The 20,362-nt window shown below is 38.2% G+C and overlaps 1 long non-coding RNA gene across 1 annotated transcript in view; it reads left to right on the forward strand.

The window, feature by feature from the left end:
- The first annotated feature begins 693 nt into the window (after nt 1-693).
- Nucleotides 694-20,362, forward strand: part of LOC138150396 (uncharacterized) — a 23,543-nt gene continuing 3,874 nt past the window's right edge. The window contains exons 1-5 of the long non-coding RNA XR_011165563.1: nt 694-917; nt 3,612-3,649; nt 14,776-14,846; nt 15,138-15,317; nt 19,419-19,572. This is a non-coding gene — a long non-coding RNA (uncharacterized lncRNA). The remainder of the gene's footprint in view (nt 918-3,611; nt 3,650-14,775; nt 14,847-15,137; nt 15,318-19,418; nt 19,573-20,362) is intronic.

A 20,362-nucleotide genomic window follows, 5' to 3' on the forward strand; every position in this document is an offset into this window, starting at 1 on the left:
ATACTTTTAATCAGAGGCTGGAGGATATGTGTGTGCATGCACGTGTGTTCGCCAGCCCTTGATTCTGTTGCTAGTTCTGGCACTCATGAGTTACATAGTCTTTACTGGCAATATGGTTTATTCAACAGGGCACTACACTAATAGTCAGAAAGCCTGGATTTGAATCCTGCTTCTGTCATTCTCTAAGGAGAAGTTGAAAATGCATCAGGTTTAAATATACCTCTTCTAGAAGGTGGAAATTGGGTTACACATCTATGGCATAGGTAGCTTTTCTTTGTAGCCAGTTAGTGTCTTTTGCTTAAAGGGCTTTGTAGAAAGATTAACCATTCATTACTGAAGGCAACAGACCCTTTTATTTGGTATCTTTAAGGGAAGATCATGGGCTTGACTGGGGACACCCAAGGGAGAGAAGGACAGGGACAATAGGAAAGAGATACTAGGGCAGTCCAGTGATCCCTTTTTTGCATGAGACCAACCTGACATCTCTAGACAGGAAGCCCACCAATGCCCTTCACCCTGGAGCAAAGACAATCACTTCTAAAATAAGACCTAGAAGTATGAGAGAAGGAATCCAACCAGAGATGTTTCCAGGATGAAGACCTTCAAGTCACAGCAAGAAAAAGCTGTCAAGATAAATTAGGATTCCTATATTTATGCTTCAGGGTAACTCATGGTAGTATCATGGAAGTACCATGAACAATTCTGCATCACACCCTACCCTCTCACCCCCACACCCCCTCTACTCACAGAAAGAATGGAAGAGGCCTGTTTAGTTGGTTCTGACTGGTTTGCTATCCCTGTCACTGGAAGGAAGTGACCAATAATCAGCCCTAAAAATGAATGTTTCTAGCCTGGAATGTTTCAAGGATAGAAGTTTCTAAATATGAGGGTGGGAAGTTCCTGTGAAGGAGCATGAGGTAAGGCAGTCTATTAGACAAAAATACTAGGGAAAAAAACAGCACAGAATTTTCCAGATGACAACAGAATTTTTTCTCAAAATTTGCTTTTTAATTTGTTTATTAAGTTTCTGCTTTGTTTGAGAGGCAATAGATAAAACAGAGGGAGATACAAATATAAATAAGAAATGATATCTGGATATGATGCATAAAGGTACAGGGAAAACTGGCCTGGGCTTAGAACCATAAAACTTTGGTTCATATCCTAGTTTACTGGTTTTATGATGGTGGTCAAAGTACTGAACTTCTTTGATTGTTTGTATTTTTTTTTTGGTAAAATGAAAGTAATAAAACCTATACTACCTACTACAGAAAGTTTGGGGAGAAAATATTACATAAATTTTACAGTGCCTTAGATATGTTATTTATTGCTGTTGTTGCTGTTACTCTATTTTACAAAACATAGTATATTATTGTGTTAGAGGAGTACAAAGGGCTATTTAAGGTTGGGGAAGAAAAGTTCATTTTCTCACTTAGGGGCATGGCATGGATCTGGAAGACTTTTCTGAAGGATGGAAGCTGTGATTGAATTGAGCCTTGAAATATTGGAAGTTTTAAGGAAGGAGTGATAATGGACATTTACAGCATAGAAGACAGTTTGAGCGAAATTACAGAGATCAAAAAACAAACATGGGGCATGTACATGGGATAGCGAATATAAAGATGGTGCATCGAGCACATAAAGAGAAGTAGGATTTAGTCCTAGAAAGTTCAGAGGTTACTGTTTGTAGAGGGCCTCGAATGCCAGGTTAAGAAGATTCAACTTTATCTGGAAGCAATAGGGAGTTGTTAAAGGTTTTAAGCTGCTTAAAATGCTGCTGTTTTAATAAGTCATGTATTCTGATTTCATCCTTGTGAGCAACAGAATTCAGTTTCATCTTGCTAAACCTGCCTTTACTTGCCTATTTTTATGGGGATACCACTATCTTACCACTTTCCCAGGTTTGTAACCATCAAGCCTTCACTCTTCCTTATCTGTTATACCTAATCATTTGCAAATCTTCTTGTTTCTATTATTCATATTTCTACTATTTCATAATATCTCATGTTCTTGCCTTTCTCTCTCCTCATTTGGCCACAACTCTAGTTTTGCTCTTTATTCCCTATCATATGGACTATTGCAACAGCCTCTTAGTTGGCCTTCCTGCTTCCAGTCTCTTCCTTCTCTTATCCTCTCCACAAAACTGCCAAAATAAACTTTCTCAGTGACCAAGACCCTGTTATACCTGTGCTCAAAAATCTTCAATGATTTCTAGTTGCCTGAGGGGTGAAATCCCAAATCCTCTTCTTATCTTTAAAGGCATTAGCTATCTGATAAACTCTAGTTGCCTTTTCAGAGCCTTCATACTACTCTCCTCTGTTCCACATTCCAACCAAAGTGCCCTACTTTCAATCTTCTCCTTGGTATCCTATAATTCTTTTTTTTTTTTGCTTTCTTGGAGGGCAGTTGGGGTTAAGTGACTTCCCCAAGGTCACACGGCTATTTTTTTGTGTTAAGTGTCTGAGGCCAGATCAGAACCCAGGTCCTCCTGACTCCAGGGCCGGTGCTCTATTCACTGTGCCAACTAGCTGCCCCAGTATCTTATAATTCTTACATTTCATTCACTCCTCCACTGAGGTACCACTTCCTATAGGAAGCCTTTCTTGGTCTCTCTAAGTTTTTATTCCTCTCTTTCTCTTCCAGTTGTCTTCCATTTATTTATCTGTGTAGGAGTTATAAATCCAGTAGAATGTAAGATCTTTGAAAGCAATTTTTCCCCCTTTATATCTCCCATATCTTGCACATAGTATATGCTTAATATATGTTCATTGAACTGAAGAGAAGGAGCCAGTTCTCTAGCTCCCATTTTATTAACAAAGACTTGGGTGGGACTCAAGCTAAAGTATTACTAAAGGTCAAGCAGCAAGGCAGTTACAGATCTGGGGATTTCTTCTGAGTTTGTACTTTTCTTGGATTGGAGAAAGAGGAATGAGAAGACCAGGAGACTATTCTTGGTCATTTTTAATTCATCATTTTGCCTCAGAAGATTTACTTAATACTGAGGCTGCTTTTCATCTTTTTGTACTTACGTTTGCAAACTCAGAGTAGGAAGGGATAAAAAAAAAACTATTAAAACAAGATCCTTGCTAGTTTATGGTAATTAAAAGCAATAAATATTCTTTCCCACAATGCTGAAAACCTCCAATAGCCAGTGGGTCAATACTGTTTTCCTGGTTAGGATGGTAATAAATCTTGATTCTTTTTGAGTGGAAATAAGGAAAGGGTTTTATTCATGAATTCCGTGACCTGGTGCAGCAACATTTTCAAAACAAACACTCTTGGAATGAGGAGATTCTCTATCAAGTGGCTTAATCTACCCTTTTTCAACCTGCTTCCACAGTGGCTGAGGATGCCTTTCTCTGGTGGGCTTTTATTAAGCCAAGAACATTTTTCTTATTCACCACAAAAACAACAAATGAGGCTGGGGGTTGGGCTGGTATATGTAGGTAAGAGCTGACATTTACTTGACCATGTCTGATTACAAAGCATTTTACATGTGTTATCTCATAGTAGCCTCATGAAAGAGATTGTGTAAATAACAGTCATAGGTTATAGTATTTAGAACCAGAAGGAATTAATTTTAGAAATTATAATTTAACCTCCTCTTCTTACAGATGAAGAAATTGAGGCCCAGAGAAGAGAATTGCCAAAGGTAAACTGCAAAATCAGAATTTGTACCCAAATCCTCTAATTTAAAAATCATTCTGCTTTGTATACTCATTTAATTCTCATTTTATAGATAAGGAAACTGAGGATCAGATAATTGGAGTGATTTTCCTAAGATCATACTCACTTAGAAAGTAATAGACCTGGGGTGGCTGGGTGGTGCAGTGAATAGAGTACCAGCCCTGGAGTCAGGAGGATCTGAGTTCAAATTCGGCCTCAGATACTTCTCACACACACACACACACACACACACACACACACGCCAGTGTGACCTTGGGCAAGTCACTTTACCCCAATTACCCTACCTTCCCCCCTCCAAAAAAAAAAAAGCAAAAACAAAAGTCATAGCCTTGGGACTTTAATGAATTCAAGGCTTCTAACCTGAATGAGGACTCTTTCTATTGTGCTGTATGGTCCTAGGAGGATTATGAGGGGGTTCACCGGCTTCCTCTCTGATATTTAGACTATCTTTGCATCTGTTGGCCAGGCTAGATGAATGTATGTATACCAGAAGTGTCAGCATTACTTCTCTCCAACCTTAATCCTTTCTCCAGAGGTCTCCATTAGAGATTCTCATCCCACAGCTGCTGAGTTTCTCCTGAGCCATCAACATTTATTAGCATCTTTTTCTAAGAAGATGTTTTCTGAGTTCTGATTCAAGAGTAGTAGCATTTGGTGCTCATCTGCCATCAACACAGCTTGCTTAGGTAATCTAATTGGCTTTGGTCCCTATGTGAGAAGTGGGCACTGAGCCAGACTTTCCTATAATCTAATTGGAAAACTAAGCTCATATACTGCACCCTCCCACTCCCACCCTCTTTCAGTTCTCCATATTGGGACTTTCCTTGATAAACATATGGATACAGAAGGTCAAACCCACTCAGAAAGACCCTAGAACTAGGTTTGACTAGTAGCTCTAGTACTTACTATGTGATCTCGGACATTTTGCTTAGCTTCTCTAACCTTGTTTCCTTTCATTTTTCTTTATTTGTAAAATGACAGGATCCTTAAGGGTTCTTTTAGCTATGGTCCTATGAAGTCACACAGTTTAGTGGAAGGAATACTGGATTCAGTTAGAAGGCCTGGGTTCTAGTCCTGAATCTAACATGTATTGCCTGTGTCACTTTGGGTGAGTCATGCCAGTTTTCTGGTCAGTAAAATGGGAATAGTTCTCTCTGCTTTGCCTATCTTGCATAGTTGTTCAAATAAAATAATGGATGTAAAGGACTTTGTAACCCTGAAGCACTACACAGGTTCAAGCTATTAGTACTATTAGTGATTTGACTCTAAAAATCACTATCAGAGAAGAGGCAAGATGCAGCCTGGGCAGCAGGTTGAGTTGCTCTGATAAACACATCCTTCCTTAGGCAAGGAGCATGGATCTGTCTTCTCAGCATTGATTTTCTCCTTTTGCATATTAAGTTATTCTAAGTTCAAATTCCCTAGTAAACAATGTTCTTGTGGGGGTGACTTGGGGGTGACTTTAGCATTTAGTTAACACAGCATATTGTGCTCCTGGCTCAGCTTGGAGATAAATATGTGAAGGCATATAAGGTATACACAAAATGAGTAACATTTCAATGGCTTCCTAGTCTAATTTATGTCTGCACAACAGTGTTTACACACACACACACACACACACACATTCTTAAAGGGGATAAAATCCCTCAGACAATAGACAATAGGTTTACCAAATAAGATAGAGCCATTTTGTGCTTGCTTATTGAATCACAGGTATGTTAAAAGACTTTTTATGCTAAAAAGAACTCAGGCTAAACAGTAAGGAATGTCAGGAGTAACCACATATCTTTGAATAACACTACAGACAGTCAATGGCTCAAATGAGGTCTTAAAGAACCAGGAAGTTCTAGAAAAAGTGTTAGGTCTGTCATTAAGATCGCCTATTTTTACATTAGTGCTGTGCTGGTATATTTCTAAATTTTCCCCAGCATCCCTATGGCCAGGCATGGTGAGGGAGGGGCTGCATAGTCACAGAACTCAGCAACAATGGTAGATCTCAGCAATAAATTATAGAATGCTAAGACAGTGGTGGAATGTGACAACAACAATGGCAGAAGTTAGTAAGGGATTTAGAAAACCCAGCAACAGGGAGTGAATGCTCAGCAATGGATTATGGAACTCAGCAACAATGGCTAACTGAGCAATGGATTACAGAACTCAGGGACAATGACGGAACACAGCAGCAATGCCAGAACTCATCAATGGATTATAAATCTGAGAGTCAGTGAGAGAGCTGAGCAACAGCTGTGGAACTTGGTAGAACTCAGAGAAAGTAGGGGTTGCTACAAGGAAGTCTTGATTTGATGAGCTCCTCACCCAAACCTAAGGTAAGCCCCAAGGGGACTTCTGACCTGGAGGAATCAATAATCAGTCAATGAATATTTATTAAGCACCTACTATGTACCAAACACTGTGGGAAGCACTAGAGATAGAAAGAAAGGTAAAAGAGTCTCTACTCTCAAGGAACTCACAGTATAATGGGAGAGAAAACATGCAAATGTTGGTGTATAAATAAACTATACAGGATAATTTGGACATAATAAAGAAGTCATTAGAATTAAGAAGGATTGGGAAAGGCTTCCTATAGAAGCTAGGTTTTTAGCTGGGGCTTGAAGGAAACCAGGGAAGCCAAGAGGCAGAGAAGGGTAAGCCTTCCACACATGGAACAGCCAGTAAAAATGCAGAGTTGAGAGATGGACTGTCAAGTTTAAGGAATAACAAGGAGGCAAGTGTCACTGGATGGCCAAGTACATATGTGGTTGGGTGTGAGGTGTAAGAGTAGGAATGGTGGGTGGCAGGTTAAGAAGGGCTTTGAAGGTCAAAAGATGTTGTATTTCATACTGGATGTGATGGGGAGTCCTTGGAGTTTATTGAATACTAGAGTTACATGGTCAGATTTGAGCTTTAGGTAAGAGACTTTGACAATTGAGTGGAGATGGACTGGGGTGATCAGAGAGATTTGTGGCTGGAGGACCAACCAGTTCTCTACTACTATAGTCCAAGTGTGAGGTGATAGGAGTCTGCACCAGAGTAGTGGAAATGTCAGAGGAGAGAAGGTGGCATATGTAAGAGGTATTATGAAGGTTAAAATGACAAGCCTTGGCAACAGATTAGATATGGGGGTGAGAAAATGAGAAGTTGAGGATGACACTTAGGTTAATGGTCTAGATGACTGGGAGGATGACAGTGCCCTCAACAATAATAGAGGAATGAGGAGGAATGGAATTTTGGAGGGGAAAAATGAATGTGGTTTTGGACATGTTCAATTTAAGATGATTACAGGGCACCCAGTTTAGGATGTCCAACAGGCAGTTGGAGATGAAAGTCTTTTTTCTTAGCTCCCTATAAGCAGAGATGTTAGAACTAGATAAGATTTTAGAATCATTAGCACAGAGATGATCATTGAAACCACTGGAGCTAATGAAATCACCAAGGGAGGGAAAAAAAAAACTTATAGAGGGAGAAGAGAAAAGGGCCCAAGAAGCCCCTGTGAGACACTCATAATGAGACAGAAAAACAGCAGTCAGGTAAATTGGAGAACCAGGAAAGTTTAGTGTTGAAAAACCTAGAGAAAAGAGAGTATCATGGAGAAGAGGGTGATCAGAGACAAAGGCTACAAAGAGGTCAAGAATAATGAGAATTGAGGGAAAAAAATTATACTCTGCAATTAAGGGAGCATTAATAATTTCAAAGACAGTTATTTCAGTTGAATGATGAGGTCAGAAGCCAGACTTATAGAGAGTTAAGAAGAGACTGAGAATAAAGAAGTGAAGTTTCTATTGTAGATTCCCTTCTCAAGGAGTTTAGCCAAAAAGATGGATATATGGGATCATAGCTAATGGGAAAAGATGCCAGAAATGGGTACTTTTTGAGAATAAGGAAAACAAGGGCATATTTGTAGGCTTCAGGGAAGTAGTCACTAGACAGAGAGAGATTCAAGATAATTGATAAAGTAGAAATGATCAAGGGAAAAATCTTCTGGAAAAAGTAGGATGGAATGGGATTATTTGTGCATGTAGAGGAGTTTCCCTTATCAAGGAGAAGGAACACATGATTATGTGAGACAAAGCTGAAGAAGGAGGTAGTGGTAGAAAGCATCTGACTGACGTCAGAGGAGGAAGAAGGGAGAAGAATGAGTCTCAGTGAATGACCTCATTTTTTTCCCTTAAAATATGAGGATGGTTCTCAGCTGAGAGAGGGGGGGGGGGGGGAAGTAAGCCATGGCTCATGTACAGGAAAGAAATGAAAATGCTTGAATGTTTTGGGGAAAACGTGGTATTTTATATGAAAGTAGATGGGTTGGCAAGAAGAGGACAGTGCCTTACTTCAAGGTGTTGCTACTTACTGAGAGGTTTGAGGATGGAGGATGTTACCAGTGCTTTGAGTATATCTCTGGTCAGAAGGATATTCATGGAAATAATTCTAGCTCACATTTCTATAGTATCTTATTGGCTAAAACACTTTCTTGACACTAGCCCTGTGAGAGAAACAATTTGGGCATCATCACCACTTTTTCACAGAGGAGAAAAATAGTAGTACCTGGAAAGAAACTTTTCTTAAGCTTATATGACTAGCAAGTGTCAGTCAGAAATCAGACAATTCACCTGTTTTCTCTCTCTCAGCATGTTACCTGCCCTCTGCCCTACTCCCTAAATCTTGTCTTGCCAATTATGCACATAGCTACTATTTATTTTCTATAGTGATTATTGAGACCAAATATCATGAGACATATTCCCCAAAGTGATATCAAACCACTATACTTCTTTCAGGAGGTAGTGGTAAGTCCTATATGTCACCAGGCTATTTGAGACTAGGCTGAGTTATTTCAGTTATGATCCTCAGTCTGAATTGATCATTCTTGGCTATTCAATCAGTCCAGGTGAGAGACCACCTTTTTCCCCTTTGAATTAATTACAAAAGTCATCCCATCTCTGAAAAATTATTCTCCTTTTTGTTTGGTTAGTTTAAGGAAGGAGAATCTCCAAGATAGATTTTCTTGGGAGGAAATAATTTGCTGTGCATTGTGTGTCCTAATGTAGCATCTCTAAGCAGAATGTCTATTTTCTATAACCTGCCATGGTTTTAGATTCCTAGTCTTCTCTCCTGCTGGGCTCAACACAATGTGCTTTATTTTTATGGAGTCTCTAATTTTAAAATGCTACACACACACACACACACATACATATACACACAGAATGAGAGAGAGACAGAGAGAGAGAGAGAGAGAGAGAGAGAGAGAGAGAGAGAGAGAGAGAGAGAGAGAGAGAGAGAGATGAGACAGAGACAGAGACAGAGAGACAGAGAAAATGAAAGAAGAGAGTAATGACTGAGTGGACCTATAGTTAGTGGGATGATGACTACACACATACTTCCTCTACTATTGTACTCATCATCATCAGTACTTGTGAATTCAGATTATCTCCCTTTCCTTCTACTACCAAATTCAGTAATATGTGATTGAAAACAATTCCATTTCAGGGAAAAGGGAAAGAAAAGAACAAAAGAGAAGGAAAGAAAAGTAATAAAGGGAAGTAGGAAGAGATAAATGAAGCAGAAAGGGAAGATGAGAATATAGAGAAAATGAGAGAGGGAGAAAGAGGCAGAGAGGGCCAACAGAAGGAAGAAGAGAAGGGAGGAAAGGAGAAAAAGGAAGAGAGTAGAAAGTAGAGGGAGCTAAGAAAAAAAAATCGGGAGGAAGAACAATAGGAACAAAAGCAGAGATGAAAGAAGAGAGGCAGAGAATGACAGCATGAAGAGAAAATGAGAGAGAGAGCTATATAAAAGAAGGGAAAGAAAAGAATTTTAAAAAGAAAAAAAGAGAGGAGGAATATCATTAAAAAAGACAGGATAAGAACATATAAGTGGGGAAAAGAAGAGGAAGTAATTGAGAGAAAATCAAGGGAAAGGGAGGTAGGCGAAGGCAGAAAACAGAGACAGCTGCAATCTGCAAGGTTAACTTCTCCAATAACAATGGTTGCAATTTGTATGGTCCACCTCATCTGGTGACTCTAGCAACTATTTTTCAAAGCGAGCAGGCCCAGCTGTGCTTCTCTAAGCTAACTGCTTTCCTCTGCTCCTGCTGTGTGTACAGTAATGCTCCCTGCAGGCTGATATAAGAAAGAGACATTTCTTTCTTCCTCAGCTAACAACTCACCCCTTGAAATACTTCTCCTTGTTCCTATCTTTCAATTCATTGGAAAGAAAGAAAATAATAAAGGAAAAGATGAATAGAATTTTTTTAAGTTAAAATTACAATGAACACAAAACTTTTCCCAGTCAAAATGACACTGTTGTGGGGCTATAATCTTTCTCAGTCATCAACCAATCAGAACCTGCCGTAAGGAATAATGGCAACACTCTGGTGGTGATACCAATCTTAATGAAGGTAAGATTGAGTTATCTGATGATTTTCATAGAAAGACAGAGTTTTAGAGCTAGATGTTGGAAGACCTGGAATATAGATGATAAAAATTTAAAATCTCAGTGCTGAAAAGTATCATAGATTACACAATGTTAAATATACAACACAAGACATTAGAGCTGAAAGGTACCTTATGACATACAATTCTATAGTGAAAAGGGTCATTAAAGACCATCGGTGTCCATTCCCTCTTTAAGAAAAACAAAAAAAAGGTAAAATATAAAGACAAAGATGAAACGATTTAGTTATGGTCACATGGTCACAAAGCTTGGACTGGAATCCAGGTTTCATTACTCCTAATCACATAGATAGGCAAGATGTTATAGTAGAATTTCAGAATTGGTGTCAGGAGGAAATGGATTTTAATCCAGTCTTGGAAATTGACTAGCAATGTGACTAGGAATGAATCACAACATATCTCAGCCAATGTTTACTTGTCTATTAATTAAGGATAATAATAATATTTATCTGACATAGTTGTGGTAAGGATCAAATAAATAATATATGCAAAGGATTCACAAACCTTTCATTGCTTTGGGTTAGCTATTATAATCATTCTTCACTTTTCTTTTCATTCTGATACCTATAACTTTTTATTTCACCTTGGGCACAAATTCAAGGCCACATTGTCACACTTTCTGGAAAAAAATGTCTTTCTCATTGGTAACAGTTAACCTGCCATTTAGTTCAGGATGGCATAAACCATTCTACTTCTCTGTTTAAAAATTATTGTTGCTGATTCATGCCTTTACCTCATCCCTTGTTTAATCCCATTTCCCCTTCAGGGGATGCAATTTGTGTCAGATCGTCTCCTTTATATAAGATGTTATATTTGTGATTTTTAAAATTTTATGTTTCAGCAAGCTGAGTTCTCTCTCTTTAAAAAAAGCATCAGCATCTGTCTATCATACAGGGGGCAGTCAGAGACACAAAAAGCAGTCAGGAAATCAAGGTAGAAATAGTGTGGTGTATTAGAAGTAGCACTATACTGAAAGTTGATAATCATTCTTGTTCTGGCTGTGCTAGTAATTTATGCTATTTTAGCCAACTAGTCTCATACTCCTAAATCCCAGTCTCATCACCTATAAAATGAGGACCATATGATTTCTAAAGTCCCTTGGTGGCTAATGCTCAATTTACTGATGTTCCATATTTCAAGGAATAATGTTTGAAGGTCTAAAATGATATTTTCTAAAGACATCTAAAACTCTAAAATCATGAGATATACATGAATTTGCCATATCTAAGATGGCAGAGATATGCCCATGGTCCTGAAAGAAACTTCAACTGTTGCAAAAAGTTGGCTATAATTTTATCATCATTGGAAATGAGCTATGTATTTGTTACATGCATAAATTTGAGAAATTGATTATCTTGAGAATTTATATATGTACATATGTGTATACCTCTCCCTATATATGTATGTGTACATACATATAGCACACACACACACATATATATAAATTTGAGTTCTTTTGTGTATGTATCTGTAGTGATGAAAGTCAAACAAGAAATTTTTTCTTTTTAAAGTCTTTTGAGGTATGGACTTAAAGAAGACAATGGACAAAGAAGACAAAGAAGAAAGATGAAAGTATATTGAATATATTATAAAATTTTACCTTTAACAACATGAAACTAAAAATGTTTCCATAAACTCACTCTTCCTAATAGAAATTTTTTTTTGCAAAAACTTAAGAGTGCACAGGCAGCCAGGTGGCTCAGCGAGTAAGAGCACTGGCCCCAGTGTCAGGATGACCTAGGGATCAAATCTGGGCTCAGATACTTAGCACCACACCCAGAAATAACTGGCCATGTAACCTTGAACAAGTTACTTAACCCCAATTGCTTAAAAAAAAAAAACTTAAGAGTGCAGTAAATAGAATTTAAAATATTCGGTGCATCTTATTAATAAAACAAGACAGAAAATTATATCATATTTACTAAGACCATATGTTAAAAATATAGTCTATAATGGCATCCTACTAAGAATTTTTTTCATTTTGCATGGAATAATATATTTTAAATCATGTTATTATGCTGGTAAAGTGTTGTGGCATTATTATTCCTATTTTACAGAAAGTTAAAGCAACACAAGCACCTTCAAGGAGGTGATTGTTCTACTGATTTCTGTCCTCTTGATGCCACATCTGGAACATTGTATAATTGCATATCCCTAGGGAGTTAGAAAGTTGGAATCAGCTTAGAAGAACAGACAGGGTAGTGGTAGAGGTCATGGTGTGTGTGTGTGTGTGTGTGTGTGTGTGTGTGTGTGTGTGTGTGTGGTGTATGTGTGTGTCTGTATGTATGTTTTGGTAGAATAATTAGGCTTAGTTGCTGCTGGGTTGGAACAGAAAGGTTCCTTGGCTGCTGGGCATAGATGCTGCTGGGATAGTCTGAGCAGGTTTCTCAGCTGTTGAGATGTTGAAAGACTAGGGAAGGAGGTCAGATATCTCAGCCCCTGAGCTCTTCAGGGACAGGATATCTATGCTAGATAGGTTGATATGATGGTTTTGCGGGGCTACTAAAGTCTTTGCCATTTTCAGTCTGTGACTTGGCTAGGTATTAATGTGCTTTCTTTAACTGGAGTGTTACATTTCCCTTCAAATTTAGTGCTTTGTATTCTCTGAGAGAGGGAAACTTCCTTTATCCTATCATCGGAGAGTCCTCTCCCATTTTAGAGACAAACTTTGAGGTTTGTCACTTCCAGGTAAGAGGTGGAAGATATCTAGCCTCTTTTATTTGACAATTCTTCCTTGCTCAGAGCAATTTCCGTGAGTGAAGTTCTCTTCCTTTATGAATGTTGACCAGAGAGTAATACTTCCCAAATTTCCTTTGGGATCTTATGAAGATGAGTAGCTGAGAACAAAGAATATTTATGTGATAAAGGTAAATTCATTGTGTTCACTGACCTTTTCATATGTGGTTGATTTCTTCAAGCCTCAGACCCTTTGTAAGTTGTGGAATGCTTCCATTATACATCATTTTATTGCATTTTTTTCATTATGACCTGTAGGTTTTATAAGACTAACAGGGAACATCTTTACATGTAAAATGAGGCTTCTGAGCTTCCTTCTCACCCTAAAGCTATTCATGATCAATATTATTCTGATTAACTGGACAACAAACTTTGTTTTTTCTATCCTTCTGAAAGATGTTAAATTCTTTCAATAATATCTAAATCTGGTAGTCTGTGCCAAAGCCCCAAATGTTCTCCCCAGTTATAGGTCTACTTCTACCCCTTTCTCTTCATTCTGTCACTTATGATTAAGCAGAATAAGTTTTTTTCTTTTATATGACAGTCATTCAAGAATTTGAAAAAAACTTCCTCCCAAGAATTTTTTTCTCCATCCAAGTTATTTCAACTCCAGCTCATAAGTTTTCTTCCTCTTTTTACTATCTTCCTCTGAATGAATTCCCCCTTGTCAATGTTCTTCATTAAATATTTTGTTCAAAATTTAATGCAGAAGGCTGACTGGACAGAGAAAAACAAAACTATGCCCTTCCTGATTTGGAGATGGAATGATGTTGGAGATTACTGTAGGACATTCAAGTCAAGATATCCAAACTAGTCAGGTATATACACCCAGTGCCAGTATGGGTTGGGGTAGTGAGCCCTGAGTGACTGATACACATAAATACAGGCTTGGATGAACTCTTCTCAAACCCTATTTCTTTCCCTCTTGTCTCTCCTCACAGTTTCCGATTCAGAGTTCTGGGATCTCTATCTTTTCCACACAGGGTGTTATCCCAGCCTTTCCCCGTTTGTATTTGTATATTGTGTATATACATACACATACATATTTATGTATATAGGTGTTTATATGTCTTTCTGTCTGTCTGTCTATCTATCTATCTATCTATCTATCTATCTATCTATCCATCCATCTATCTATGTATCCATTCATCTATCTACCATATACACTGAAGGTTCCCACTTTATCCAGTTTGGTTGTGCATGCAGTTCAGTCTCAATGACAATTTGTCATTCAATTCCATGATAAAAATAATTTACATCAATTCAGCAGGAAACAATGACAAAACACTTTCACATCCATTAACACTTTTGATCCTCACAACATCCTTGTGAGGGAGGCAGGATATTTAGAAATCCTGTTTGATGGATTTCTGAGGAAAGGAAGGGGATCTTGGTATGTTGAATGATTATTCAATTTCCTATCTGTTTACACAGATACAAACATGTAATGGGATCCGTTGGGTGGATAGTAGGGTTAAAACTTTAAGGACTAAGTCTGGGTAAAGTCACTTTCTATGTGAGTATAATAAATTAATTCACCTTAGTTCAAATCATTTCATTGCATTTCCATTCCTTTCATTTAGACCCAGGCTGATTCAGGTCTCTTCAATTACATTCAGTTCCATTTGATTCAATAAACATTTATTTATTAAAGGCCTATTATGCCCAAGGCTCTGTGATAGGATTAGGGAAATAAAGTTGAAAATGCCAGTCTTGCCCTCAAGGAGTTTGGAGTCTATGGGGGAGGGTTGAGGAGGGTTGTAGGGACAGAACTGTGTATAAAAATAATACATTGATACTACAAATAATATAAGTTAGAATTTGATGACTATTTAAGAGAAATTACAGCAGGATTTAGAAGTCTGTTTCTATATTTGTAAAACTGAAATAATAATTGCACACCTTTATTTCACAGAGCTGCTATAAAATTCAAAGGATATACAGATTAGGAAAGTCCTTTATAATCATAAAGTATTATATAATAAGGTAAGTTATTATTTTTAACCGAAGAGATCTGCAAACCTGAAATGACCTTCATTTTAACCTCTCCTAGAATAGGCTTCAAATTTGGAATGAGTCCAAACTCTATGTGCCCCAGAGAGGAGATTTTCTTCCTGAACTCACTCACAAACACATGGCAAGGATTTGTAGAATGCATTTAGTTTCCTGTAGGCTCAGGAGAACAAGCCTTTTGGGTTGGGGGGGAGGGGAGGGGGGAGGAAGGGAGGGAAACACAGAGATAGAGACACAATGATGTCTTAAATCCTATTTCCCTAGGAATCTAGGCTCTGAACAGATGTTTGCAAAGTAATGCTCAACTGTGAAAGCCGGGAAATGATGAACTATTTCTGGGCAGCCCAAGAAAGATTTGAGCTTCTCTGGGATGCTAGACTTATCCTGATGCTGCAGATGCCAGAGCTACAGTTGCTGTCCTCAAAATAAGAAGTGCTTTTCAAGGTAGTTTAGCTTCATGGGAGGGGAAAGGGAAGATGGAGATGGAGCAAGATGATGTACCTTGTCCTACCAAAACAAAACCCTAAATATAGTTGTAACACCCAAGTTGCTTGGTCAAAAAGATCAACTCAACACTGAGCAATGGAGCATTTCCTAAGTAGCCCTCTCATATCTATTTCTCCTTTGTTCTTGCTTACCCCATCAATATGCCACTGTCATCTGTTTCATAGGATTAGAGGTCTTAGAGCAACTCATATTTTATTTAACCTAATATCTAGGATAATCAGTGGAACCAGGAACACATAAACTGCATAGGTGCCAAGGTGCTATCATTGCCAATGTGTACATAGGGAATGGGGTATTCAGTCAGAAAGAATAGGATCTATTGCTAGTGGCTTAGTATGCTAGGTAGAATCTGTTTGTCTTTGGGTAGATTTGGCTATAGTAACCCCTAGAGATTTCCCAAATGTGGATATTTTTGTGTATGTCACTTGGAATGTACTCTCTACACATTACTGAGGGTCAGAACTATTATCTGTTTTTGAAAGTACAGCCCTAACTTTGATCTCACCAGTTCATGGCATAGCATCATAGATGTAAAGATGTAACCTCCAAGAATGTTATCTAGTCCAAACCTCTCACATAGTGGATAAGCAAATTTAGGCACAAAAGGGTTAAACAACTGGTTCAAGGTCATACAGGTAGTAAGCAAAAGAGTTAGGAATTTAACTCTGATTCTGAGATAACACCAAGGTATTTGCACTTTCTATTGTGCTCACTCAAATTTTCCTGGAGCATTTTGCCTAACTGCCCCCACTCTGATAGCTCCCTGCCTTGTGTTATACTTATCAGTGTATACATGTGCATAGAACCGTATTCTAGAGCTGAAAGGGACCTGAGTGAAAATCTAGCATATGTTATTCTTCAGATGGAGAAATTATGACCCTAACAGTGGAAAGATCTTGTCCAAGATCATACAGCCATAATGGAGCAGATCTTAGTTTCCATTTTAGATCTTCTGAACTGGATCCCCTATATTTAACTGCTTCATTAACTTATTAGTCTCATACCCTTAGCATCCTATCCTATCCTATCCTATCCTATCCTATCCTATCCTATCCTATCCTATCCTATCCTATCCTATCCTATCCTATCCTATCCTATCCTATCCTATTCTGTCCTACCCTTCATCCCTCCAACATCCTTTGGGAGAAGCCGTTTTCTATCCTCAGGGACAGGGAGCCTCTCCTTTCTTTTCTGCAAGAGGAGCTGTCACCCTCACTTATGGATAATGCAGGAATGGGAAACCCCAATTTGGGGTCCAGAACCATCAGTCTAGCCAGGGTAGGAGATCCTCTAGTTCCTCTTTGATTGAATCCAAACTTCACAGAACAAATTCCCTTAATAAAAGAATTTGTTCTTTAAAACTTGGACTCAGTCAAAAGGCCGTATCCAAGAACCTAGAAGGCCACATGTGTCCTGGAAGCTGCAGATTCCCCATCCCTGGTCTAGTCTATATCCAAAGACACAGGGAGTGCTGCCTCACATAATTTTCAACTGTTTTCAAATGCCCTTGTCTGTCCCAACTAAAAAGTTGTGAATATAATACAGAGGTGTAACTAAAAGTTAAGAGAAGGAAGCTGGACTTCATTCATTTACTCATACTCATACTTATGCCCACTTCCCAACTCATATTCACTGACCTGCATACACTTACCAGCTGGGGAAGAAACTTATGGGAAAAAATAAAGAACTGAAAATCTGACCCACCTGGAAAGTTGTAATATGCAGCCGAATTTAAGCTCCATCAAGAGCACCTGGCAAAGTGCCTTACATGTAGTGGGAACTAGATTAATGTTTGAGAAAAGGAATTTAATTAAATCAAATCTTCTATTTAAACACTTCCTGTGATGAGAAACAACCTTCCAAGGTTTACATTTATAAAGGGTTTTAAGGTACAGCTCAAATGTCTTCTCCTCCAGGAAGCCTTAACTTATCCATGTGATGGGAAATGATCATTTCTCCCTCCAACCACATATATCTCTTTGTGTTTTTCTTGTGTTATTAGTCTTTCAATTATTATTCCAAACTCTTTTTCCTTATCCTCTTTCATTCTATCTCATCCTGTCACAACCTATCCCATCCCATAACCTTAACATCCTAGCCTAGCCTAGCCCAGCCCAGCCCAGCCCAGCCCAGCCCAGCCCAGCCCAGCCTAGCCTAGTCTAGCCTACTTGTTTGACTTTGGGCAAATCACTTAACCTCTCAGTGAAATCTAGAAAATGAAAAGGTTAGACTAGATGATATCTAGGTCTCTTCCAACTCTAAATGCTATGATCCCCTAGGACTGTTAGCATACAACATATGCCCCTCCCAGTGGCTCACTAGTCTTGGCTGATCATCACAGGAGTTCTGGCTGTGCCAGTCAAGTCCTTCTTTAGAAGAAGGGTTAAATAGCACCTTTGGCTGGGTCACTACAGGGTGAATCCTTACCCTGGAGAGATTATGGTTCAATCCCCCTTCTTTTGGACTTTGTCAGAAAACCAGAAGTGACTTTGATTTGGGAACTGGTTCCTCAGGCCAGCGCATCACTTTGGGAGCAAGTTGGAAGTGAATTAGAGAATCTAGTTTTGACTTATATGGCTTGGGTTTCTCTTCTAGGAAAGATTATTAGCCTGGTTTTTTTCTGTTCAGAACTTATGGATGGCAGCTCTTTCTATAGCAGTTTTTTTTTCCTCTCCTCCTTGATCACATTTTTTTTCCCTTCAAAGTCTTCCTTAAAGTGTGTTGCAATTATTTTCCTGCATTGTCTTCTGGGTTTTCTAACCCATAGCAGTTAATAACACGAAGGCTTAGAGGAAGCATAGCATAATGAAAGAACATTAGATCTGGTATCAAAATGTTTTGACTTGAATTCTGGCTCCAACACTTATTTAGCAGTTTATGAGTTTCAAAGTAATGACTACACATACATGTATACACACACAGACATGATAGAATTATACACATGTCTATTTATGTGTATAGTTAGATACATGTATATTATATATGTCTATGTGTGGCCTTTCTATATATATGTATACAACTCCAAATATACATTTGTGTGCCTTCATATGTGTGTACTCATATATTTGAAAACCATAAAGTTATACATAAATGTTGGAGCTAGAATTCGAACCCAGACCTTTTGATGCCAGGTTCAATGATCTTCCATTTATCTATCTCTCTCTCTATCTGTTTAAACCTGATAACTCAGTAACCAAAAAGCAGACCTAATTCTGGTTCCAACAGTTATGTATAACTTTATGGTTTTCAAAACAATAAATACATGCAAACATACTTGAATATATGTGTATATGTACATATGTACACATGTGTACATATGTGATACACATATGGTCATCTGTGCCTCATAAATGATCACTAAAGAAGACCAAAACTCATCTGTAGCTTGTAGACTTAGAAAGTGTCCTGAATTTTAAAGAGAATTTATGACTTGCCTGTTATCATCCAGTGTCAGATGACAGCTAAGTGTCAGAAAAGAAATTTGAACCCTGTGTCCAAACCCACCCCTTTCTCCTTTCTACCTCTTCATTTCTTAGATATTATTATGCTCATTTTTTAGATGAAGCTGTCTTGTCTGTGACCATGTAGCTAGTATGAACAGTAGGATTAGCACCCAGGTATCTCCTGATATAAATTCCAGTGCTCTTTCTTCTATGTCATGTTACTTCATGACATGGTTAGGTAGGCTGGTTAACTTCATAATCATTGCTTTTTAGCCACAGAAACTTACATAAGCAGTTGTATTAAAATTATCAAGTGTTCGTGATCCCTGTTGGTGGAGGAAGTGTGCATAGCAACACAATCTCCTCTTTGAAGTATAAATGAAGAAAATGATTCTCAAAGAGGGTATATGACTTTTTCAGGGTCATACAGCTAATGAATTGTAATCTCATTCACTTTTGGTTTCTTTTATCATGTTAGTGGTTGAAATGGATGAATTTTGAGTCAGTTTCATTGGAGAGTAAGGTGGGGCTATTCTTTGCCAAGAAACCAGAGAATAAAACTAATTATAGTAATTAATCCTTTCTATTTACATAGCACCTTTCAGGCAGAAGGAACACAGAATTCTCTGCCAGGGCTGTTGAGGAAAATTGGGCCAGGCATTCCATACTGTGGTGAAGCAACTTCCCTGGAGAGCCAGTATGAAGGCTAGGGACCAGCATATGGCAGCAACAGCCGGCCATTTAGAGATGTAAGTATGCCTGAACACTGAATGTCAAGTGAGGAGTTCAGCAGATTTCTATAGCTCCTAGGAAATATTCTTCTGGAGTCATGATACTACCTGCAATATTAACTCTAACCTGTCCCCTTTCCCCAACACACATTCCAGTGCTTTAATCATTGTAAGTCAACCAGTCTATCCCTCTGTCTCCAGGCAAGAAGGAAACTCTTTCCCAGTAACTTATCTTAGAGGCAGCTAGATTGCACAGTGGGTAGAATGCTGGGCCTGGAGTAAGGAAAATTTAAGTTCAAATTTAGCCTCAGATACTCACTCACTAGCTCTTTGACCCTGGGCAATCTCTGTCTGCCTCAGTTTCTCCAAAGGTAAAATAAGGATAATAATAACAAATACTTCCCAGAGTTATGAGGATTAACTGAGATATTTATGAAGAGCTTAGCAAGAGTCCCTGGCATGTAGTAGATTATTTTTTTTCTGGATCTACATAGGCTTTTGTTTTTATTTTTTCATTTTTCAAATGCTTTATTAACTTCTGATTTACATCATTCATTTCCGCCAGATTTTGAGTTACAAATTTTCTCCCCATTTTCCCCTACCCACCGCCCCAAAATAGCAGTTCCACAGGATATCCCCTCCTCCAATCTGCTCTCTCCCATATTTTCTCCCATACCCCTTTTGACTTTTCCAGTGGATCTCTATGCCTCAGTGCCTGTATATCTTATTTCCCAATTACATTTAAAATAGTATTAATAATAGTATATATATATATATATATAAATATATATTTGAATATTTGATTTTA

This window comes from Petaurus breviceps, unplaced genomic scaffold (assembly GCF_028583685.1).
Source record: "Petaurus breviceps papuanus isolate PSGF00001 unplaced genomic scaffold, PetGlider_PUasm1.0 90879, whole genome shotgun sequence".
Lineage (NCBI taxonomy): Eukaryota > Metazoa > Chordata > Mammalia > Diprotodontia > Petauridae > Petaurus > Petaurus breviceps.